This window comes from Cryptomeria japonica, unplaced genomic scaffold (genome assembly GCF_030272615.1).
Source record: "Cryptomeria japonica unplaced genomic scaffold, Sugi_1.0 HiC_scaffold_26, whole genome shotgun sequence".
NCBI classification, from domain to species: Eukaryota; Viridiplantae; Streptophyta; class Pinopsida; order Cupressales; family Cupressaceae; genus Cryptomeria; species Cryptomeria japonica.
In genome coordinates, this window is record NW_026728848.1 from 1 (window position 1) to 22500 (window position 22500).

General features: G+C 58.6%; 3 non-coding genes across 3 annotated transcripts; all 3 read left to right on the plus strand.

The window, feature by feature from the left end:
- Positions 1-10786: 10786 nt before the first annotated feature.
- On the plus strand, positions 10787-10905 carry LOC131861365 (5S ribosomal RNA). The gene has a single exon (XR_009360439.1). It is a non-coding gene; the product is annotated as a 5S ribosomal RNA (ribosomal RNA).
- Positions 10906-16359: 5454 nt separating this feature from the next.
- LOC131861377 (5S ribosomal RNA) lies at positions 16360-16478 on the plus strand. Its single transcript, XR_009360451.1, has one exon. It is a non-coding gene; the product is annotated as a 5S ribosomal RNA (ribosomal RNA).
- Positions 16479-21932: 5454 nt separating this feature from the next.
- On the plus strand, positions 21933-22051 carry LOC131861571 (5S ribosomal RNA). Its single transcript, XR_009360643.1, has one exon. It is a non-coding gene; the product is annotated as a 5S ribosomal RNA (ribosomal RNA).
- Positions 22052-22500: the final 449 nt, after the last annotated feature.

Here is a 22500-nt window from a genome sequence, read left to right on the forward strand (position 1 = left end):
GAAGAAAGATCACGCACAGACTGAGAAGAAGAAGGATCGTGATCCAGGGTGTTTCATCTGTGGCAAAGATGATCACTGGGCACGGAGCTGTCCAGACCGGAGTAGGGTCAACGCGCTGTTGTTCGAGGAGAAGAAGTTGCCCGCAATGAGCACCTTACAACTCCTGAATGCAGTGCAGCATTCTACCGAAGTGGCCGATAAACACGAGTTGTGTTTTGTGGAGACTTTCTTTGGCAACAAGAAGGTGCTAGCTATGGTGGATTCAGGTGTCACCCACAACTACATCTCCGCATGCCGAGCGAAGAAGCTTGGACTCAAGATCGAGCCCACTACAAATCAGTTCAAGGCGGTGACCGCACCCGCGCAGCAGGTGAGCGGTGAGATCCATAAGGAAGTCATCCGAGTTGGGTCGTGGCAGGGTGTGCTTGATTTGATCGCCATTGGGATGAATGAGTTCGATCTCATACTCGGGCAGGAGTTCTTGAGGTCGGCATCAGCAGCTGTGGTGCCACACTTGGGCTGTTTGCTGATATTGGATCCGAGCAGACCAAGTATGGTTCCGATGATGAAGAGCGTGGAACAGGATCTCCTGTTGAATGCGCTCAGTGCTAAGCAGGTTGGCAAGGGAAGGCGGGAGGAGTTGTTTTTGGCCGCACTGATTGGAGATTGGGATGAAGGAGAGTCATCAGGACCCTCTAACACCTCGGCGATCCAGGATGTGTTGTCCGAGTTTGCGGATGTTATGCCAGACCAGCTCCCAGCTGTGCTACCACCGAGGAGGCACGTTGATCACAGGATCGAACTGGAGTCAAGGGCAAGACCACCAGCGAAGGCTCCCTATCGACTCTCCGCACCGGAGATGGAGGAGTTGAGGAAGCAGCTGGCAGAGCTCGCTGAGGCAGGATACTTGCGTCCCTCCAGATCACCTTATGCTGCTCCAGTTTTGTTCCAGCGCAAGAAGGATGGAAGCCTTCGGATGTGTGTGGACTATCGAGCTTTGAACAGGCTCACCATCAAGAACAAGTATCCGTTACCTCTCATAGCGGATAGCTTTGATCGACTGGTCGATGCAAGAGTGTTCACCAAGTTGGACCTGAGGCAGGGTTACTATCAGATCAGGATCACGCCAGGTGATGAGGAGAAGACCGCGATCACGATGAGGTATGGTAGCTATGAATTCTTGGTTATGCCTTTTGGTCTCACTAACGCTCCTGCAACCTTCAGCACCTTGATGAACGATGTGTTTCGCTCATTGTTGGACAAGTGCGTTGTTGTGTATCTGGATGACATTTTGGTATACAGTCGAGACATGGAGGAACACAAGAGGCACCTTCAGGAGGTGTTTGCTTTGTTGAGAGAACATCAGCTGTTCGCAAAGAAGGAAAAGTGTGCCTTTGCGCAGGAGGAAGTGCCGTTTCTGGGCCATATTCTTGGTCATGGCCAGATCCGACCAGACCCGGAGAAGCTTCAGGCAATCCGAGACTGGGAGCCGCTTCGCAATGTGCATGAGGTGAGACAATTCCTTGGTTTAGCTAACTACTATCGCAAGTTCGTAGCAGGCTATTCCCGGATTGCGAGCCCCTTGACGGATCTGTTGAAGAAAGACCGCGGATGGAAATGGGGCGATAAGCAGCAGACAGCATTTGAGATGCTGAAAGGAGTTTTGGTAGAGAGACCAGCTCTTACTATACCGAACCAGGGCGAGACGACATCGGAGGATGTCTTGCTTGGCCTATATGAGTTCGAAAGAATTAGGCGGGACAAAACAAAGCAGCCAAAGGAACCGTTAGGGAACGAATTCCTTACCAACACTCGAACCACCAGTCTTTTGTTCCGACGGCTGAGAGGAGGCTCAACCCGACTTTATGTGGATTTTGAGATCTTGACAGGGTCCGCCGAGTTGCCAGACATCTACTCGGAGGTAGACATCTTGGATAGGTGGGAGAACAGCGGAGTCATCTCCTTGAGAGACTTATTGGTTCTCGGTTCTGGAGGAGAATTTCGACCAGAAGACTACCCCCGTGCATCCGAACTCGTGGCAAGTTGTTCGGAAGCTTTGCAGCGTTGGGTTTGGATGGAACAGCCAGAAGCCAAGGCAGATCCTTTCAACGCCAAACTGGATCAGTTGGCAGAATTGTTGGCACACAAGTTTGTTTGCAAGCCGGTAGGAGCAGAGCCGCAGAGGTTGGCCTGCTTGGATGATGTTAAGATCGTCGCAGCTAGGGAAGTCATGAATCAAGACGTTCCCGAGGTGAGCACCAAGATGAGATTGGGCACCTTACGTTTGATAAACCAGCATGCGGATGATAAGGAGGAATCCCGACCTACCCGGGATGTCATGGCTAGAGGAGGTGAATCGCAGGGCGATGTCACTTCTCCCGAACAGGCACAGGCAGGAGGTTTCACTTCAGCATCCCTCACTTTCAGGAGACAAGAAGGGGGACCTGTTCAGTTACACATTGATACCTTTCCAGACTTCATTGGGTTCAATGAGGCTCTTTGTGAAGATGATATCTTCACCACTTGGGATCAGCAGGGAATGATCCGTTATGGCGACTTGATGTCGATCGGAGGTAGCACCAATCTATCCGACGAAGAGAGTACTCGGAAATCCTTGGAAATCATGGCGAGTTGTTCTGAGGCCGTGGATCACTGGACCTGGGAGGAACATGAGACAAGGCCGTATGAACCACTTTGGGACAGATTGCTTCGTCTACCCGGCGAAGTCTTTGGTCCAGATGAGGAAGATTTGACAAGAAATATTCCAAACAGAGGCCCGGCGAATGTGTTGGACAATCCGGACCGCAGAGTCAGCCAGGTCCTTGCCATGCGAACACGAGGAGGAGGCAAGAACGACATCCGTGAGTTCTTGGTGATGTTCGAAGGACAGGGACGCGACTCCGCTTCCTGGGAACGCAGTGAGTCGTTATGGCGAGACGAGGAGATAATCATGGAGTTCCTCTCCAGGAGGAACCCGCCCAGACAGGAGTAGATTTCTGGGTCAATGCCTCCCAGTGCTTTGTGCAGGGGTGCTGGCGTCGAGGGCGCCGCCACTAGTTTAGTGGGGGAGGATGTAACGGGTCTGCATTGGGCAGAATACTTGCACAGATTTTGGATCGGGTCCAGCCTTAGTGGGGTTCCATTTTGCATCGGAACTCTTTCTTTTGCATAGCCGACATGGAGTTGGTGTTTCGCACAGCCGACTTAATTCATTTCATCGGCGGGGCCGATATGTTTTATTTCTTTGGCGGGGGCCGACATGGGACTTGGCCGATGTTCTTCTTAGCGCGGACTTAACTCATATGAGTCCGGACCTATATGGGCGCTAATTTTTCATTGGCGGGATTTCTTTTGGGCTGGCCCTATCCGCCCAACGGCTCTTTTATTTGGGTCCGACCCTCCCGTATATAAGATGAGCGGGATGCTCATTCTTGGCAATCGGAATAGGAAGCAGAGGCAGAAAGCGATCGAGCATTCGGCAGCGAGCAGACGAGCAGACAGATGCGAGTTTTCGGCGTCGCAAGTCTGAGTGCGAACATTGCAGCGAGGGACTTTATTGCTCAGGCGAGCATTGGGGTCTTGTGACTTGGCGATCTGGCACCTCGGGGAGCTAACTGGTTCTCCTCTCGAGCGAGCCGATCCCAGTCTGAGTCGAAGGGACTCTTTGTAACTTGTCCGAGTCAGATTGGCTGGCTGGGCAAACCATTTGGGGGCGACCGGTATTTCTCAATACCGAGTTCTATCCAGCACTGTAATCTTTGAGGATAATAATAAAGGATATGGGCACCTCGCCCCACCTTTGAATGTTGTGTTGTCTATTTTATTTCGCATTGCATCCTGTATCCTTTTATGCATTCTGGGAGCAAGTCGATCTGTAATTTCATTGTGCATTCCGCTTTAGCGCAATATTGGAAGGGACGAGGCGTAGGCCGAAGGTCTCTGACCTTGAACGGATCCGAGTCGGGACGGGACTTGTCGGTGCCGCACAGGCTTAACTCCCAAAGCCTGTGACATCCCCTATATAAGTTATTTGTCCGATTCTCAAGCAGCCGAAGTCTGGTCATCGAATCGGGTCAAAGACCACAACTTCCGACTTTACCCACAATGCAAGTCATCGAATCGAACATCGGCCCCCGAGTCGGACTCCATGCGTATGTCAGGTCATCGGACCCAAATTCCGCCTTCCTGCGCATGGCGGGCCATCAATATCAACTCGGTCATCGGACCCAAACTCCGCCTTTCTGCGTATGGCACGCCTTCAAATCGGTCATCGGACCCAAATTCCGCCTTCCTGTGCATGGCGGGCCATCAACATCAACTCGGTCATCGGACCCAAATTCCGCCTTTCTGCGCATGGCACGCCATCAACTCGGTCATCGGACCCAAATTCCGCCTTCCTGCGCATGGCAGGTCATCGGACACAAATTCAGACCTCGCCAATATGCCTACGTATCGAATCGGTCATCGGACCCAACTTCCGACTTCATCCATACTGTAGGGTCTTTGAGGTTGGCGCGGTGCGCTCAACCCAGGGAGTCGACCCATCGAAGCATACACCTCCTGTAACGGGTCTGCATTGGGCAGAATACTTGCACAGATTTTGGATCGGGTCCAGCCTTAGTGGGGTTCCATTTTGCATCGGAACTCTTTCTTTTGCATAGCCGACATGGAGTTGGTGTTTCGCACAGCCGACTTAATTCATTTCATCGGCGGGGCCAATATGTTTTATTTCTTTGGCGGGGGCCGACATGGGACTTGGCCGATGTTCTTCTTAGCGCGGACTTAACTCATATGAGTCCGGACCTATATGGGCGCTAATTTTTCATTGGTGGGATTTCTTTTGGGCTGGCCCTATCCGCCCAACGGCTCTTTTATTTGGGTCCGACCCTCCCGTATATAAGATGAGCGGGATGCTCATTCTTGGCAATCGGGAAAAAGAAGCAGAGGCAGAAAGCGATCGAGCATTCGGCAGCGAGCAGACGAGCAGACAGATGCGAGTTTTCGGTGTCGCAATTCTGAGTGCGAACATTGCAGCGAGGGACTTTATTGCTCAGGCGAGCATTGGGGTCTTGTGACTTGGCGATCTGGCACCTCGGGGAGCTAACTGGTTCTCCTCTCGAGCGAGCCGATCCCAGTCTGAGTCGAAGCGACTCTTTGTAACTTGTCCGAGTCAGATTGGCTGGCTGGGCAAACCATTTGGGGGCGACCGGTATTTCTCAATACCGAGTTCTATCCAGCATTGCAATCTTTGAGGATAATAATAAAGGATATGGGCACCTCGCCCCACCTTTGAATGTTGTGTTGTCTATTTTATTTCGCATTGCATCCTGTATCCTTTTATGCATTCTGGGAGCAAGTCGATCTGTAATTTCATTGTGCATTCCGCTTTAGCGCAATATTGGAAGGGACGAGGCGTAGGCCGAAGGTCTCTGACCTTGAACGGATCCGAGTCGGGACGGGACTTGTCGGTGCCGCACAGGCTTAACTCCCAAAGCCCGTGACACCTCCCCTATATAAGCTATTTGTCCGATTCCCACACCTGTGTAGTTTGCACCTCTGACCAGGACATCGACCCCAACTTCCGAACTTGACTGCAACGACGGCACCAGCGCCTTGGTGCGCACCTTGCGACGCACAGTCCCAACATTCGCCTTCCTGCACATGGCAGGTCATCGGACCCAAATTCCGACCTCGCGAGTATGCCTACATATCGAATCGATCATCGGACCCAACTTCCGACTTCATCCATACCGTAGGGTCTTTGAGGTTGGCAAGGTGCGCTCAACCCGGGGAGTCGACACAACGAAGCATACACCTCCCCTATATAAGCTATTTGTCCGATTCCCACACCTGTGTAGTTTGCACCTCCGATCAGGACATCGACCCCAACTTCCGAACTCGCCTGCAACGACCGAACCAACGCCTTGGTGCGCACCTTGCAACGCACAGTGCCAACATTCGCCTTCCTGCACGTGGCAGGTCATCGGACCCAAATTCCGACCTCGCGAGTATGCCTACATATCGAATCGGTCATCGGACCCAACTTCCGACTTCATCCATACCGTAGGGTCTTTGAGGTTGGCGCGGTGCGCTCAACCCGGGGAGTCGACCCAACGAAGCATACACCTCCCCTATATAAGCTATTTATCCGATTCCCACACCTGTGTAGCTTGCACCTCCGATCAGGACATCGACCCCAACTTCCGAACTCGACTAAAAAGACCGCACCAGCGCCTTGGTGTGCACCTTGCAACGCACAGTGCCAACATTCGCCTTCCTGCACATGGCAGGTCATCGGACCCAAATTCCGACCTCATGAGCATACCTACTAATCGAATCGGTCATCGGACCCAACTTCCGACTTCATCCATACCATAGGGTCTTTGAGGTTGGCGCGGTGTGCTCAACCTGGGGAGTCGACCCATCGAAGCATACACCTCCCCTATATAAGCTATTTGTCCGATTCCGACACCTGTGTAGTTTGCACCTCCGCTCAGGACATCGACCCCAACTTCCGAACTCGCCTGCAACGACTGAACCAGCGCCTTGGTGCGCACAAAAAGTGCGCACTTTTGTGCGCACCAAAAGTGCGCACTTTTGTGCGCACCAAAAGTGCGCACTTTTGGAGGGCACTTTTGTGCGCTCCAAAGGTGCGCACTTTTGGAGGGAACTTTTTGGAGGGCACTTTTGTGCGCTCCAAAGGTGCGCACTTTTGGAGGGCACTTTTTGGAGGGCACTTTTCTGCGCTCCAAAGGTGCGCACTTTTGGAGGGCACTTTTTGGAGGGCACTTTTCTGCGCTCCAAAGGTGCGCACTTTTGGAGGGCACTTTTTGGAGGGCACTTTTCTGCGCTCCAAAGGTGCGCACTTTTGGAGGGCACTTTTTGGAGGGCACTTTTCTGCGCTCCAAAGGTGCGCACTTTTGGAGGGCACTTTTGTGCACTCCAAAGGTGCACACTTTTGGAGGGCACTTTTTGGAGGGCACTTTTCTGCACTCCAAAGGTGCGCACTTTTGGAGGGCACTTTTTGGAGGGCACTTTTGTGCACTCCAAAGGTGCGCACTTTTGGAGGGCACTTTTCCTGCGCTCCAAAGGTGCACACCTAGGTGAGCACCTTCGACCACACCTTGTAGCACACCAAACTCTGACTTTCGACTTCATCCGCAATGCAGGGTCTTTGAGGTTGGCGCAATGCGCACAACCAGGGGAGTCGACCCATCAAACCCAACACCTCCCCTATATAAGCTATTTGTCTGATTCTCATACATGCGTAGCCTGCAGGAGCAATTAGGACATCGACCCCAACTTTCGGCTTCTAAACGAAAACAAGGTCTTTGAGGTTGGTGTAATGCGAACAACTAGGGGAGTCAACCCATCAAACCCAACACCTCCCCTATATAAGCTATTTGTCTGATTCTCATACATGTGTAGTCTACAGGAGCAATTAGGACATCGACCCCAACTTTTGACTTCTTAACGAAAACAAGGTCTTTGAGGTTGACGTAATGCGCACAACCAGGGGAGTCGACCCATCAAACCCAACACCTCCCCTATATAAGCTATTTGTCCGATTCTCATACATGTGTAGCCTGCAGGAGCCATTAGGACATTGACCCCAACTTTTGACTTCTTAACGAAAACAAGGTCTTTGAGGTTGGCGTAATGCGCACAACCAAGGGAGTTGACCCATCAAACCCAACACCTCCCCTATATAAGCTATTTGTCTGATTCTCATACATGTGTAGCCTGCAACAACGATTAGGACATCCACCCCAACTTCTGAATTCGTCTGCGTTGACCGCACCAAAGGTGCACGCCTTGGTGCTCACCAAAATCCGACTTCCGACTTCTTCTGCTATGCGGGGTCTTTGAGGTTGGCGCAGTGCGCACAACCAGGGGAGTCAACCCACCGAATGCAACACCTCCCCTATATAAGCTATTTGTCTGATTCTCATACATGCGTAGACTGCAGCAATGATTAGGACATCCACCCCAACTTTTGACTTCTTAAACAAGACAGGGTCTTTGAAGTTGGTGCAGTGCACACAACCAGGGGAGTCGACCCATCAAACGCAACACCTCCCCTATATAAAGCTATTTGTCCGATTCTCATACGTGTAGTCTGCAGCAGCGATTAGGACATCGACCCCAACTTCCGAATTCGTTTGCATTGACCGCACCAAAGGTGCACGCCTTGGTGTGCACCCTGGAGTGCACTTTGGTGCTCACCTCGGTGCACACTTTGGTGTGCACCTCGGTGTGCACCAAAGGTGCGCACCTTGGAGCGCACCAAAGGTGTACACTTTGGAGCGCACCACATAGGGTCTTTGAGAGGTTGGCGCAGTGCGCACACCAAGGTGGGTGTTGAGGTGCGTGCCGAGGTGGGTGGGTGCTAGGGTGCGCTCCATGGTGGGTGCCAGGGTGGGTGCGTGCTAGGGTGGATTCCAAAGAGGGTCATAGGGTGGGTGCCAAGGTGGGTTGGTGATATAGTGGGTTCAAAGGTGGGTACTAGGGTGGGTTCCAAGGTGGGTCACAAGTTGGGTGCCAGGATGCGTGGGTGTTAGGTTGGGTGCCAAGGTGGGCTCCTGCGTGGGTGGGTGCTAGGGTGGGTTTCAAGGTGGACGCGAGGGCGGGTGCCAAGGTGGGTAACAAGTTGGGTGTTAGGATGGGTGAGTGCTAGAGTGGGTGCCAAGGTGGGTGGGTGCTAAGGTGGATGCCAAGGTGGTTCACAGGGTGGGTGGGTTCTAGGGTGAGTTCCAAGGTGGGTCACAGGTTCAGTGCTAGGGTGGGTGTCAAGGCGGGTGTCGAGGTGCCTGGGTGCTAGGGTGTGGATGCCAATGTGGGTCATAGGGTGGGTACTAGGGTGGGCTGCAATGTGGGTGCCAAGGTGGGTAACATGCTCGGTGGGTTCTAAATTGGGTGCCAGGGTGGGTGTGCACCCACCTTGCCCGAGGTGGGATCCAAGGTGCCAGTGTGGGTGGGTGCTAAGGTGGATGCCAAGGTGGGTGAGAAGGTGGGTGATAGGTTGAGTGGTAGGATGGGTGGGTGCCAAGATGGGTCACAGGGTGGGTGCAAGGGTGGGTAGGTGCTAGGGTTGGTGTCAGGGTGGGTGGGTGCTAGGTTGGGTTCCAAGGTGGGTGCGAGGGTGAGTGTCAAGGTGGGTCACAGGTTAGGTGCTAGGATGGGTGAGTGCTAGGGTGCAAAGGTGCCAGGGTGGGTGCTAGGATGGGTCGATGCTAGGGTGAGTGGCAAGGTGGGTCCACAAGTGTCAAGGTGGGTGCCGAGGTGGGTGCCAAGTCGGCGACTGCTATGGTGGATGCCAAGGTGGGTCACGGGGTGGGTGCCAAGTTGCTAGGTTGGGTTCCAAGGTGGGTGCCAACGTGGGTGCTAGGGTGCGTGGGTTAAAGGGTGTGTCACAACGTGGGTGCCAGGATGGGTGCGCACCCACACTGGCCAAGACGGGTGCGGGTGCAAGGTTGGGTTCCAAGCCCGGTCACAGGCTGGGTGCTAGGATCGGTGGGTGCCAAGGTGGGCACCAGGGTGGGTGCACCCACCCTGGCCAAGGTGGGTCACGGGGTGGGTCCTAGGGTGGGTAACGGGGTGGGTACTAAGGTGCGTGCCAAGGTGGGTCATAGGGTGGGTGCCAAGGTGGGCACCAGGGTGGGTGTGCACCAACCCTAGCCAGGGTAGGTCACGGGGTGGTTGTCGGGGTGGGCGTCAAGGAGCCAAGGTGGGTGGCAAGTAGCCAAGTTGCGTGCCAAGGTGGGTGTCGGGGTGGGTGCCAAGGATCCAAGGTGGGTGCCAAGGAACCAAGGTGGGTGTCTGGGTGGGTGCCGAGGTGGGAGCCAGGGTGGGTCCCAAGGTGAGTGCAAAGGTGGGTGCCAGGGTCAAGGTGAGTGCCAATGTGGGTTCCAAGGTGCCAGGGTCAGGGTGAGTGCCAATGTGGGTTCAAAGGTGCTAAGTTGGGTGCGAGGGTGGGTGGGTGCCAAGGTGTGCTAGGTGGAAGCCCGGGTGGGTCGGCATCCCATGGGTGTCGAGTTGGGTGCCTGATGGGTGCTTCTTGTCAAGTTTTAGTCGTCGGGACTCATTTCGAGCCTTAGAGGTCGTTTCTTGTCCGGTTGCCCTGTCTTCGACCTGGGAACCCAATTTTGGTCCTCGGGTCCCATTTTTTTTTGTCTCGCATCCCACTTTTGGCCTGTGGCCTTTTCGGGGTCGATTCTCGTTTTGGGCATCAGAGCATGTTTCTTCTCCTAAAACCCAATATTTGTTTATTAAGTCTCGGAACACATTTTTGTTCTCGTGGACCCATCATGGGTCTTGGAACGCATTTGTGGTCCTTGGGTCCCATTTTGCATCCCGAAACTTGTGTTTTGGTGCTTGATCCCTATTTTGGGTGCCCACCTTGCACCAAGTGCGCACCCGGGGCAAACCGAGCGCCTTGGTGCACCGGGGCAAGATCGAGCGTGCACCCGAGGCGCCCCGAACATGCACCAAGGTGCACTCGGCCCACATGTGAGCGCAGGTCGTTGCGCCCGAGGTGGTGTGTGGGCACCGCGTTGCAGACGGGACACTGCACGCACACGACGCCCCCTCCAGGTGCACGCACGTAGGCCGGGCCGGGTGCACACCCGACGCCCTAGCAAGGTGCGCGCACCCGGGCAGGGCTCACACTTGGCGAACGGGGCGCACTTCGCGAGGGAGGGTGTGCACCTCGACGGGGGTGGGTGGCCGGGGTGGATTCGCACGTGGGTCGCGGTTTGCTAAGTACACACTGCGACAAGCTCATAACGGGTGCGATCATACCAGCGTTAGTGCACCGGATCCCATCAGAACTCCGCAGTTAAGCGCGCTTGGGCCGGAGTAGTACTGGGATGGGTGACCTCCCGGGAAGTCCCGGTGTTGCACCCTTTTTTAGTTTTTCGCCGGGCGTCGCAATGCTATTTGAATAAACCTTTTGCCCGTTTGCGTTCTCGTCGGGGCCGGGCCGGGCCGGGGTGCGCTGCCCGCACTACCGCGCGCGCGGGGGCGACACCGAGCGCGCACCCGAGGCGCCCCGAGCACACAGGCCACGGTGCAACCCGGGCGTTGTGCGTGCACCCCGGTGCGCCCGAGGTGCTGCGCGCGCACCCAGGTGAAATCGGTGTGCACCTCGGCCAGTGCGCGCTCGGTCGAGTCGCGCACGTTGGCCAAGGTGCACGGTGATGTTTCTTACTCTAAGGTTCCGCACCAGACGCCCGGGACAGGTGAGCGAAGCTGGGCGGGGCCGGGTGCGCGGCCGGGGCAGGTGCACGCAGCTGGAGAGAGCTTTGGAGCACACTTCGGAGCGCACCAATGATGCGCTCCATTCAAAAGTTTCCTGAAAAGGCAAAAAAAGTTGAGATTATAGAATTTCCCACTTGAGAGATTGTAAAAAAAAAAAATTTAAAATGAAGGAAACGCGGGTGCCAAGGTGTGCGCGCCCGGGTGCGCAGCCCAGCCAAGGTGTGCGCACCAAGGCGCCCACCCTGGCGAAGGTGCACGCAAGGTGCGCACCCGAGGCAAACCGGACAATTAACCCAACTTTCGACTTCGCGCGCACCTGCGCACCTTGGAGCGCACTTCGGAGCGCTCCTTGGTGCGCACCAATCTTGGGCACCTCGGAGTGCACCATGGCGCCCACCAAGGTGCGCACCCGGGGCAAACCGAGCTCCGACTTCGTGCGCACCTTGGAGCGCACGAAAGGTGCGCACCATGGCGCCCACCAAGGTGCGCAGCCCAGCCAAGGCGTGCGCATCAAGGTGCGCACCCGGGGCAAACCGAGCTCCGACTTCGTGCGCACCTTGGAGCGCACAAAAGGTGCGCAACCCAGCCAAGGTGTGCGCACCCCGGGCAAACCGAGCTCCGAATCGTGCGCACCAGAGGTGCACGCCATCGTGCGCACCTTGGAGCACACTTCGGAGCCCTCCTTGGTGCGCACCGATGTTGCGCACCTCGGAGCGCACCCGGGGAAAACAATGCAATTAACCCGACTTTCGACTTCGTGGGCACCTCGGAGCGCTCTCGGGTTCGCACCTCGGAGCACACCGAGGTGCGCACCTTTGATGCGCTGCCTTCACCAATTTCCAGAAAAGGCAAGAAAACATTGAGAAGGTGTGCGCACCGAGGTGCCCACCCTGGCGAAGGTGCACGCGAGGTGCGCACCCGGGGCAAACCGGGCTCCGACTTCGTGCACGCCGCACCTTGGAGCACACTTCGGAGCGCTCCTTGGTGCGCACCAGGGCGCGCAACCCAGCCGAGGTGCCCACCCCGGCGAAGGTGCACGCGAGGTGCGCACCCGGGGCAAACCGGGCTCCGACTTCGTGCACGCCATGGTGCCCACCGCGGCGAAGGTGCACGCGAGGTGCGCACCCGGGGCAAACCGGGCTCCGACTTCGTGCACGCCGCACCTTGGAGCACACTTCGGAGCGCTCCTTGGTGCGCACCATGGTGCCCACCAGGGCGCGCAACCCCGCCGAAGGTGCACGCGAGGTGCGCACCCGGGGCAAACCGGTCTCCGACTTCGTGCACGCCGCACCTTGGAGCACACTTCGGAGCGCTCCTTGGTGCGCACCATGGTGCCCACCAGGGCGCGCAACCCCGCCGAAGGTGCACGCGAGGTGCGCACCCGGGGCAAACCGGGCTCCGACTTCGTGCACGCCATGGTGCGCACCGCGGCGAAGGTGCGCACCCGGGGCAAACCGGGCTCCGACTTCGTGCACGCCGCACCTTGGAGCACACTTCGGAGCGCTCCTTGGTGCGCACCAGGGCGCGCAACCCAGCCGAGGTGCCCACCCCGGCGAAGGTGCACGCGAGGTGCGTACCCGGGGCAAACCGGGCTCCGACTTCGTGCACGCCGCACCTTGGAGCACACTTCGGAGCGCTCCTTGGTGCGCACCATGGTGCCCACCAGGCCGCGCAACCCAGCCAAGGTGTGCGCACCAAGGTGCACGCGAGGTGCGCACCCGGGGCAAACCGGGGTCCGACTTCGTGCACGCCGCACCTTGGAGCACACATCGGGGCGCTCCCGGGTTCGCACCGGCGTTGCGCACCGTGGTGGGCACCTCGGAGCACACCAAGGTGGGCAGCGAGGTGCGCACCTTTGATGCGATGCCTTCACTAATTTCCATAAAAGGCAAAAAAAAAACGAGATTTTAAAATTTCCGTTTTGAAAGATAGTGAGAAAAAGGGAATGCTGGTGCCATCTTGAGCCCGCCCTGGTGCGCAGCCCAGCCAAGGTGTGCGCACCAAGGTGCCCACCCTGGCGAAGGTGCGCGCCCGGGCAATTAACCCAACTTCCAACTTCGCGCGCGCCAGGGTGGGAGCGCACCCAACAACCGGGCCTGGGAAGAGCCAATGCGAGAAACCCCACCAAACGCTCTGACAAAAAAAGAGGGGGCGCTCCAGTAACCCCGCTTCGGAGCGCACCCTGGGCAAACCCAGCCAAGGTGCCCACCCCGGCCAAGGTGCAGGCGAGGTGCGCACCCGGGGCAAACCGGGCTCCGACAACGTGCACGCCGCACCTTGGAGCACACTTCGTAGCGCTCCCGGGTGCGCACCTCAGAGCACACCAAGGTGGGCAGCGAGGTGCGCACCTTTGATGCGCTGCCTTCACTAATTTCCAGAAAAGGCAAAAAAAAAAGGAGATTTTAAAATTTCCGTTTTGAAAGATAGTGAAAAAAACGGAACGCGCGTGCCATCTTGAGCCCGCCCTGGTGCGCAGCCCAGGTAAGGTGCCCACCCTGGCAAAGGTGCGCACCCGGGCAATTAACCCTACTTCCGACTTCGTGCGCGCCAGGGTGGCAACCGGGCCTCGGAAGAGCCAATGCGAGAAACCCCACCAAACGCTCCGACAAAAAAAGAGGCGGCGCTCCAATAACCCCGCTTCGGAGCGCAGCCGGGGCAAACCCAGCCAAGGTGCCCACCCCGACGAAGGTGCACGCGAGGTGCGCACCCGGGGCAAACCGGGCTCCGACAACGTGCACGCAGCACCTTGGAGCACACTTCGAAGCACTCCCGGGTGCCCACCGGCGTTGCGCACCGTGGTGGGCAGCGAGGTGCGCACCTTTGATGCGCTGCCTTCACTAATTTCCAGAAAAAGGCAAAAAAAAATGAGATTTTAAAATTTCCGTTTTGAAAGATAGTGAAAAAAAAGGAACGCGGTTCCATCTTGAGCCCGCCCTGGTGCGCAGCCCACGCAAGGCATGCGCACCAAGGTGCCCACCCGAGGTGCACACCCGGGGCAAACCGGGCTCCGACTTCGTGCAGGCCGCACCTTGGAGCACACTTCGGAGCGCTCCTTGGTGCGCACCATGGTGCCCACCAGGGCGCACCCGGGGCAAACCGGGCTCCGACTTCGTGCACGCCGCACCTTGGAGCACACATCGGAGCGCTCCCAGGTTCGCACCGGCGTTGCGCACCTTTGATGCGCTGCCTTCACTAATTTCCAGAAAAGGCAAAAAAAAACGATATTTTAAAATTTCCGTTCTGAAAGATAGTGAAAAAAACGGAACGCGGGTGCCATCTTGAGCCCTTCCTGGTGCGCAGCCCAGGCAAGTTGTGCGCACCAAGGTGCCCACCCTGGCGGAGGTGCGCGCCCGGGGCAAACCGGGCTCCGACTTCGTGCACTGCATGGTGCCCACCAAGGCGCGCAACCCAGCCAAGGTGCCCACCGTAGCGAAGGTGCACGCGAGGTGCGCACCCGAGGTGCACACCTGGGGCAAACCGGGCTCCGACTTCGTGCACGCCGCACCTTGGAGCACACTTCAGAGCGCTCCTTGGTGCGCACCAGGGCGCGCAACCCAGCCAAGGTGCTCACCCCGGCGAAGGTGCACGCGAGGTGCGCACCCGGGGCAAACCGGGCTCGGACTTCGTGCACGCCGCACCTTGGAGCACACATCGGAGCGCTCCCGGGTTCGCACCAGCATTGCGCACCTTTGATGCGCTGCCTTCACTAATTTCCAGAAAAGGCAAAAAAAAGAAAAAAATGAGATTTTAAAATTTCCGTTTTGAAAGATAGTGAAAAAAACGGAACGCGGGTGCCATCTTGAGCCCGCCCTGGTGTGCAGCCCAGGCAAGTTGTGCGCACCAAGGCACCCACCCTGGCCAAGGTGGGTCACGGGGTGGGTCCTAGGGTGGGTAACGGGGTGGGTACTAAGGTGCGTGCCAAGGTGGGTCATAGGGTGGGTGCCAAGGTGGGCACCAGGGTGGGTGTGCACCAACCCTAGCCAGGGTAGGTCACGGGGTGGTTGTCGGGGTGGGCGTCAAGGAGCCAAGGTGGGTGGCAAGTAGCCAAGTTGCGTGCCAAGGTGGGTGTCGGGGTGGGTGCCAAGGATCCAAGGTGGGTGCCAAGGAACCAAGGTGGGTGTCTGGGTGGGTGCCGAGGTGGGAGCCAGGGTGGGTCCCAAGGTGAGTGCAAAGGTGGGTGCCAGGGTCAAGGTGAGTGCCAATGTGGGTTCCAAGGTGCCAGGGTCAGGGTGAGTGCCAATGTGGGTTCAAAGGTGCTAAGTTGGGTGCGAGGTTGGGTGCGAGGGTGGGTGGGTGCCAAGGTGTGCTAGGTGGAAGCCCGGGTGGGTCGGCATCCCATGGGTGTCGAGTTGGGTGCCTGATGGGTGCTTCTTGTCAAGTTTTAGTCGTCGGGACTCATTTCGAGCCTTAGAGGTCGTTTCTTGTCCGGTTGCCCTGTCTTCGACCTGGGAACCCAATTTTGGTCCTCGGGTCCCATTTTTTTTTGTCTCGCATCCCACTTTTGGCCTGTGGCCTTTTCGGGGTCGATTCTCGTTTTGGGCATCAGAGCATGTTTCTTCTCCTAAAACCCAATATTTGTTTATTAAGTCTCGGAACACATTTTTGTTCTCGTGGACCCATCATGGGTCTTGGAACGCATTTGTGGTCCTTGGGTCCCATTTTGCATCCCGAAACTTGTGTTTTGGTGCTTGATCCCTATTTTGGGTGCCCACCTTGCACCAAGTGCGCACCCAGGGCAAACCGAGCGCCTTGGTGCACCGGGGCAAGATCGAGCGTGCACCCGAGGCGCCCCGAACATGCACCAAGGTGCACTCGGCCCACATGTGAGCGCAGGTCGTTGCGCCCGAGGTGGTGTGTGGGCACCGCGTTGCAGACGGGACACTGCACGCACACGACGCCCCCTCCAGGTGCACGCACGTAGGCCGGGCCGGGTGCACACCCGACGCCCTAGCAAGGTGCGCGCACCCGGGCAGGGCTCACACTTGGCGAACGGGGCGCACTTCGCGAGGGAGGGTGTGCACCTCGACGGGGGTGGGTGGCCGGGGTGGATTCGCACGTGGGTCGCGGTTTGCTAAGTACACACTGCGACAAGCTCATAACGGGTGCGATCATACCAGCGTTAGTGCACCGGATCCCATCAGAACTCCGCAGTTAAGCGCGCTTGGGCCGGAGTAGTACTGGGATGGGTGACCTCCCGGGAAGTCCCGATGTTGCACCCTTTTTTAGTTTTTCGCCGGGCGTCGCAATGCTATTTGAATAAACCTTTTGCCCGTTTGCGTTCTCGTCGGGGCCGGGCCGGGCCGGGGTGCGCTGCCCGCACTACCGCGCGCGCGGGGGCGACACCGAGCGCGCACCCGAGGCGCCCCGAGCACACAGGCCACGGTGCAACCCGGGCGTTGTGCGCGCACCCCGGTGCGCCCGAGGTGCTGTGCGCACACCCAGGTGAAATCGGTGTGCACCTCGGCCAGTGCGCGCTCGGTCGAGTCGCGCACGTTGGCCAAGGTGCACGGTGATGTTTCTTACTCTAAGGTTCCGCACCAGACGCCCGGGACAGGTGAGCGAAGCTGGGCGGGGCCGGGTGCGCGGCCGGGGCAGGTGCACGCAGCTGGAGAGAGCTTTGGAGCACACTTCGGAGCGCACCAATGATGCGCTCCATTCAAAAGTTTCCTGAAAAGGCAAAAAAAGTTGAGATTATAGAATTTCCCACTTGAGAGATTGTAAAAAAAAAAAATTTAAAATGAAGGAAACGCGGGTGCCAAGGTGTGCGCGCCCGGGTGCGCAGCCCAGCCAAGGTGTGCGCACCAAGGCGCCCACCCTGGCGAAGGTGCACGCAAGGTGCGCACCCGAGGCAAACCGGACAATTAACCCAACTTTCGACTTCGCGCACACCTGCGCACCTTGGAGCGCACTTCGGAGCGCTCCTTGGTGCGCACCAATCTTGGGCACCTCGGAGTGCACCATGGCGCCCACCAAGGTGCGCACCCGGGGCAAACCGAGCTCCGACTTCGTGCGCACCTTGGAGCGCACGAAAGGTGCGCACCATGGCGCCCACCAAGGTGCGCAGCCCAGCCAAGGCGTGCGCATCAAGGTGCGCACCCGGGGCAAACCGAGCTCCGACTTCGTGCGCACCTTGGAGCGCACAAAAGGTGCGCAACCCAGCCAAGGTGTGCGCACCCCGGGCAAACCGAGCTCCGAATCGTGCGCACCAGAGGTGCACGCCATCGTGCGCACCTTGGAGCACACTTCGGAGCCCTCCTTGGTGCGCACCGATGTTGCGCACCTCGGAGCGCACCCGGGGAAAACAATGCAATTAACCCGACTTTCGACTTCGTGGGCACCTCGGAGCGCTCTCGGGTTCGCACCTCGGAGCACACCGAGGTGCGCACCTTTGATGCGCTGCCTTCACCAATTTCCAGAAAAGGCAAGAAAACATTGAGAAGGTGTGCGCACCGAGGTGCCCACCCTGGCGAAGGTGCACGCGAGGTGCGCACCCGGGGCAAACCGGGCTCCGACTTCGTGCACGCCGCACCTTGGAGCACACTTCGGAGCGCTCCTTGGTGCGCACCAGGGCGCGCAACCCAGCCGAGGTGCCCACCCCGGCGAAGGTGCACGCGAGGTGCGCACCCGGGGCAAACCGGGCTCCGACTTCGTGCACGCCATGGTGCCCACCGCGGCGAAGGTGCACGCGAGGTGCGCACCCGGGGCAAACCGGGCTCCGACTTCGTGCACGCCGCACCTTGGAGCACACTTCGGAGCGCTCCTTGGTGCGCACCATGGTGCCCACCAGGGCGCGCAACCCCGCCGAAGGTGCACGCGAGGTGCGCACCCGGGGCAAACCGGTCTCCGACTTCGTGCACGCCGCACCTTGGAGCACACTTCGGAGCGCTCCTTGGTGCGCACCATGGTGCCCACCAGGGCGCGCAACCCCGCCGAAGGTGCACGCGAGGTGCGCACCCGGGGCAAACCGGGCTCCGACTTCGTGCACGCCATGGTGCGCACCGCGGCGAAGGTGCGCACCCGGGGCAAACCGGGCTCCGACTTCGTGCACGCCGCACCTTGGAGCACACTTCGGAGCGCTCCTTGGTGCGCACCAGGGCGCGCAACCCAGCCGAGGTGCCCACCCCGGCGAAGGTGCACGCGAGGTGCGTACCCGGGGCAAACCGGGCTCCGACTTCGTGCACGCCGCACCTTGGAGCACACTTCGGAGCGCTCCTTGGTGCGCACCATGGTGCCCACCAGGCCGCGCAACCCAGCCAAGGTGTGCGCACCAAGGTGCACGCGAGGTGCGCACCCGGGGCAAACCGGGGTCCGACTTCGTGCACGCCGCACCTTGGAGCACACATCGGGGCGCTCCCGGGTTCGCACCGGCGTTGCGCACCGTGGTGGGCACCTCGGAGCACACCAAGGTGGGCAGCGAGGTGCGCACCTTTGATGCGATGCCTTCACTAATTTCCATAAAAGGCAAAAAAAAAACGAGATTTTAAAATTTCCGTTTTGAAAGATAGTGAGAAAAAGGGAATGCTGGTGCCATCTTGAGCCCGCCCTGGTGCGCAGCCCAGCCAAGGTGTGCGCACCAAGGTGCCCACCCTGGCGAAGGTGCGCGCCCGGGCAATTAACCCAACTTCCAACTTCGCGCGCGCCAGGGTGGGAGCGCACCCAACAACCGGGCCTGGGAAGAGCCAATGCGAGAAACCCCACCAAACGCTCTGACAAAAAAAGAGGGGGCGCTCCAGTAACCCCGCTTCGGAGCGCACCCTGGGCAAACCCAGCCAAGGTGCCCACCCCGGCCAAGGTGCAGGCGAGGTGCGCACCCGGGGCAAACCGGGCTCCGACAACGTGCACGCCGCACCTTGGAGCACACTTCGTAGCGCTCCCGGGTGCGCACCTCAGAGCACACCAAGGTGGGCAGCGAGGTGCGCACCTTTGATGCGCTGCCTTCACTAATTTCCAGAAAAGGCAAAAAAAAAAGGAGATTTTAAAATTTCCGTTTTGAAAGATAGTGAAAAAAACGGAACGCGCGTGCCATCTTGAGCCCGCCCTGGTGCGCAGCCCAGGTAAGGTGCCCACCCTGGCAAAGGTGCGCACCCGGGCAATTAACCCTACTTCCGACTTCGTGCGCGCCAGGGTGGCAACCGGGCCTCGGAAGAGCCAATGCGAGAAACCCCACCAAACGCTCCGACAAAAAAAGAGGCGGCGCTCCAATAACCCCGCTTCGGAGCGCAGCCGGGGCAAACCAAGCCAAGGTGCCCACCCCGACGAAGGTGCACGCGAGGTGCGCACCCGGGGCAAACCGGGCTCCGACAACGTGCACGCAGCACCTTGGAGCACACTTCGAAGCACTCCCGGGTGCCCACCGGCGTTGCGCACCGTGGTGGGCAGCGAGGTGCGCACCTTTGATGCGCTGCCTTCACTAATTTCCAGAAAAGGCAAAAAAAAATGAGATTTTAAAATTTCCGTTTTGAAAGATAGTGAAAAAAACGGAACGCGGGTGCCATCTTGAGCCCGCCCTGGTGCGCAGCCCAGGCAAGGCATGCGCACCAAGGTGCCCACCCGAGGTGCACACCCGGGGCAAACCGGGCTCCGACTTCGTGCAGGCCGCACCTTGGAGCACACTTCGGAGCGCTCCTTGGTGCGCACCATGGTGCCCACCAGGGCGCACCCGGGGCAAACCGGGCTCCGACTTCGTGCACGCCGCACCTTGGAGCACACATCGGAGCGCTCCCAGGTTCGCACCAGCGTTGCGCACCTTTGATGCGCTGCCTTCACTAATTTCCAGAAAAGGCAAAAAAAAACGATATTTTAAAATTTCCGTTCTGAAAGATAGTGAAAAAAACGGAACGCGGGTGCCATCTTGAGCCCTTCTTGGTGCGCAGCCCAGGCAAGTTGTGCGCACCAAGGTGCCCACCCTGGCGGAGGTGCGCGCCCGGGGCAAACCGGGCTCCGACTTCGTGCACTGCATGGTGCCCACCAAGGCGCGCAACCCAGCCAAGGTGCCCACCGCAGCGAAGGTGCACGCGAGGTGCGCACCCGAGGTGCACACCCGGGGCAAACCGGGCTCCGACTTCGTGCACGCCGCACCTTGGAGCACACTTCAGAGCGCTCCTTGGTGCGCACCAGGGCGCGCAACCCAGCCAAGGTGCTCACCCCGGCGAAGGTGCACGCGAGGTGCGCACCCGGGGCAAACCGGGCTCGGACTTCGTGCACGCCGCACCTTGGAGCACACATCGGAGCGCTCCCGGGTTCGCACCAGCATTGCGCACCTTTGATGCGCTGCCTTCACTAATTTCCAGAAAAGGCAAAAAAAAGAAAAAAATGAGATTTTAAAATTTCCGTTTTGAAAGATAGTGAAAAAAACGGAACGCGGGTGCCATCTTGAGCCCGCCCTGGTGTGCAGCCCAGGCAAGTTGTGCGCACCAAGGCACCCACCCTGGCCAAGGTGGGTCACGGGGTGGGTCCTAGGGTGGGTAACGGGGTGGGTACTAAGGTGCGTGCCAAGGTGGGTCATAGGGTGGGTGCCAAGGTGGGCACCAGGGTGGGTGTGCACCAACCCTAGCCAGGGTAGGTCACGGGGTGGTTGTCGGGGTGGGCGTCAAGGAGCCAAGGTGGGTGGCAAGTAGCCAAGTTGCGTGCCAAGGTGGGTGTCGGGGTGGGTGCCAAGGATCCAAGGTGGGTGCCAAGGAACCAAGGTGGGTGTCTGGGTGGGTGCCGAGGTGGGAGCCAGGGTGGGTCCCAAGGTGAGTGCAAAGGTGGGTGCCAGGGTCAAGGTGAGTGCCAATGTGGGTTCCAAGGTGCCAGGGTCAGGGTGAGTGCCAATGTGGGTTCAAAGGTGCTAAGTTGGGTGCGAGGTTGGGTGCGAGGGTGGGTGGGTGCCAAGGTGTGCTAGGTGGAAGCCCGGGTGGGTCGGCATCCCATGGGTGTCGAGTTGGGTGCCTGATGGGTGCTTCTTGTCAAGTTTTAGTCGTCGGGACTCATTTCGAGCCTTAGAGGTCGTTTCTTGTCCGGTTGCCCTGTCTTCGACCTGGGAACCCAATTTTGGTCCTCGGGTCCCATTTTTTTTTGTCTCGCATCCCACTTTTGGCCTGTGCCCTTTTCGGGGTCGATTCTCGTTTTGGGCATCAGAGCATGTTTCTTCTCCTAAAACCCAATATTTGTTTATTAAGTCTCGGAACACATTTTTGTTCTCGTGGACCCATCATGGGTCTTGGAACGCATTTGTGGTTCTTGGGTCCCATTTTGCATCCCGAAACTTGTGTTTTGGTGCTTGATCCCTATTTTGGGTGCCCACCTTGCACCAAGTGCGCACCCGGGGCAAACCGAGCGCCTTGGTGCACCGGGGCAAGATCGAGCGTGCACCCGAGGCGCCCCGAACATGCACCAAGGTGCACTCGGCCCACATGTGAGCGCAGGTCGTTGCGCCCGAGGTGGTGTGTGGGCACCACGTTGCAGACGGGACACTGCACGCACACGACGCCCCCTCCAGGTGCACGCACGTAGGCCGGGCCGGGTGCACACCCGACGCCCTAGCAAGGTGCGCGCACCCGGGCAGGGCTCACACTTGGTGAACGGGGCGCACTTCGCGAGGGAGGGTGTGCACCTCGACGGGGGTGGGTGGCCGGGGTGGATTCGCACGTGGGTCGCGGTTTGCTAAGTACACACTGCGACAAGCTCATAACGGGTGCGATCATACCAGCGTTAGTGCACCGGATCCCATCAGAACTCCGCAGTTAAGCGCGCTTGGGCCGGAGCAGTACTGGGATGGGTGACCTCCCGGGAAGTCCCGGTGTTGCACCCTTTTTTAGTTTTTCGCCGGGCGTCGCAATGCTATTTGAATAAACCTTTTGCCCGTTTGCGTTCTCGTCGGGGCCGGGCCGGGCCGGGGTGCGCTGCCCGCACTACCGCGCGCGCAGGGGCGACACCGAGCGCGCACCCGAGGCGCCCCGAGCACACAGGCCACGGTGCAACCCGGGCGTTGTGCGCGCACCCCGGTGCGCCCGAGGTGCTGCGCGCGCACCCAGGTGAAATCGGTGTGCACCTCGGCCAGTGCGCGCTCGGTCGAGTCGCGCACGTTGGCCAAGGTGCACGGTGATGTTTCTTACTCTAAGGTTCCGCACCAGACGCCCGGGACAGGTGAGCGAAGCTGGGCGAGGCCGGGTGCGCGGCCGGGGCAGGTGCACGCAGCTGGAGAGAGCTTTGGAGCACACTTCGGAGCGCACCAATGATGCGCTCCATTCAAAAGTTTCC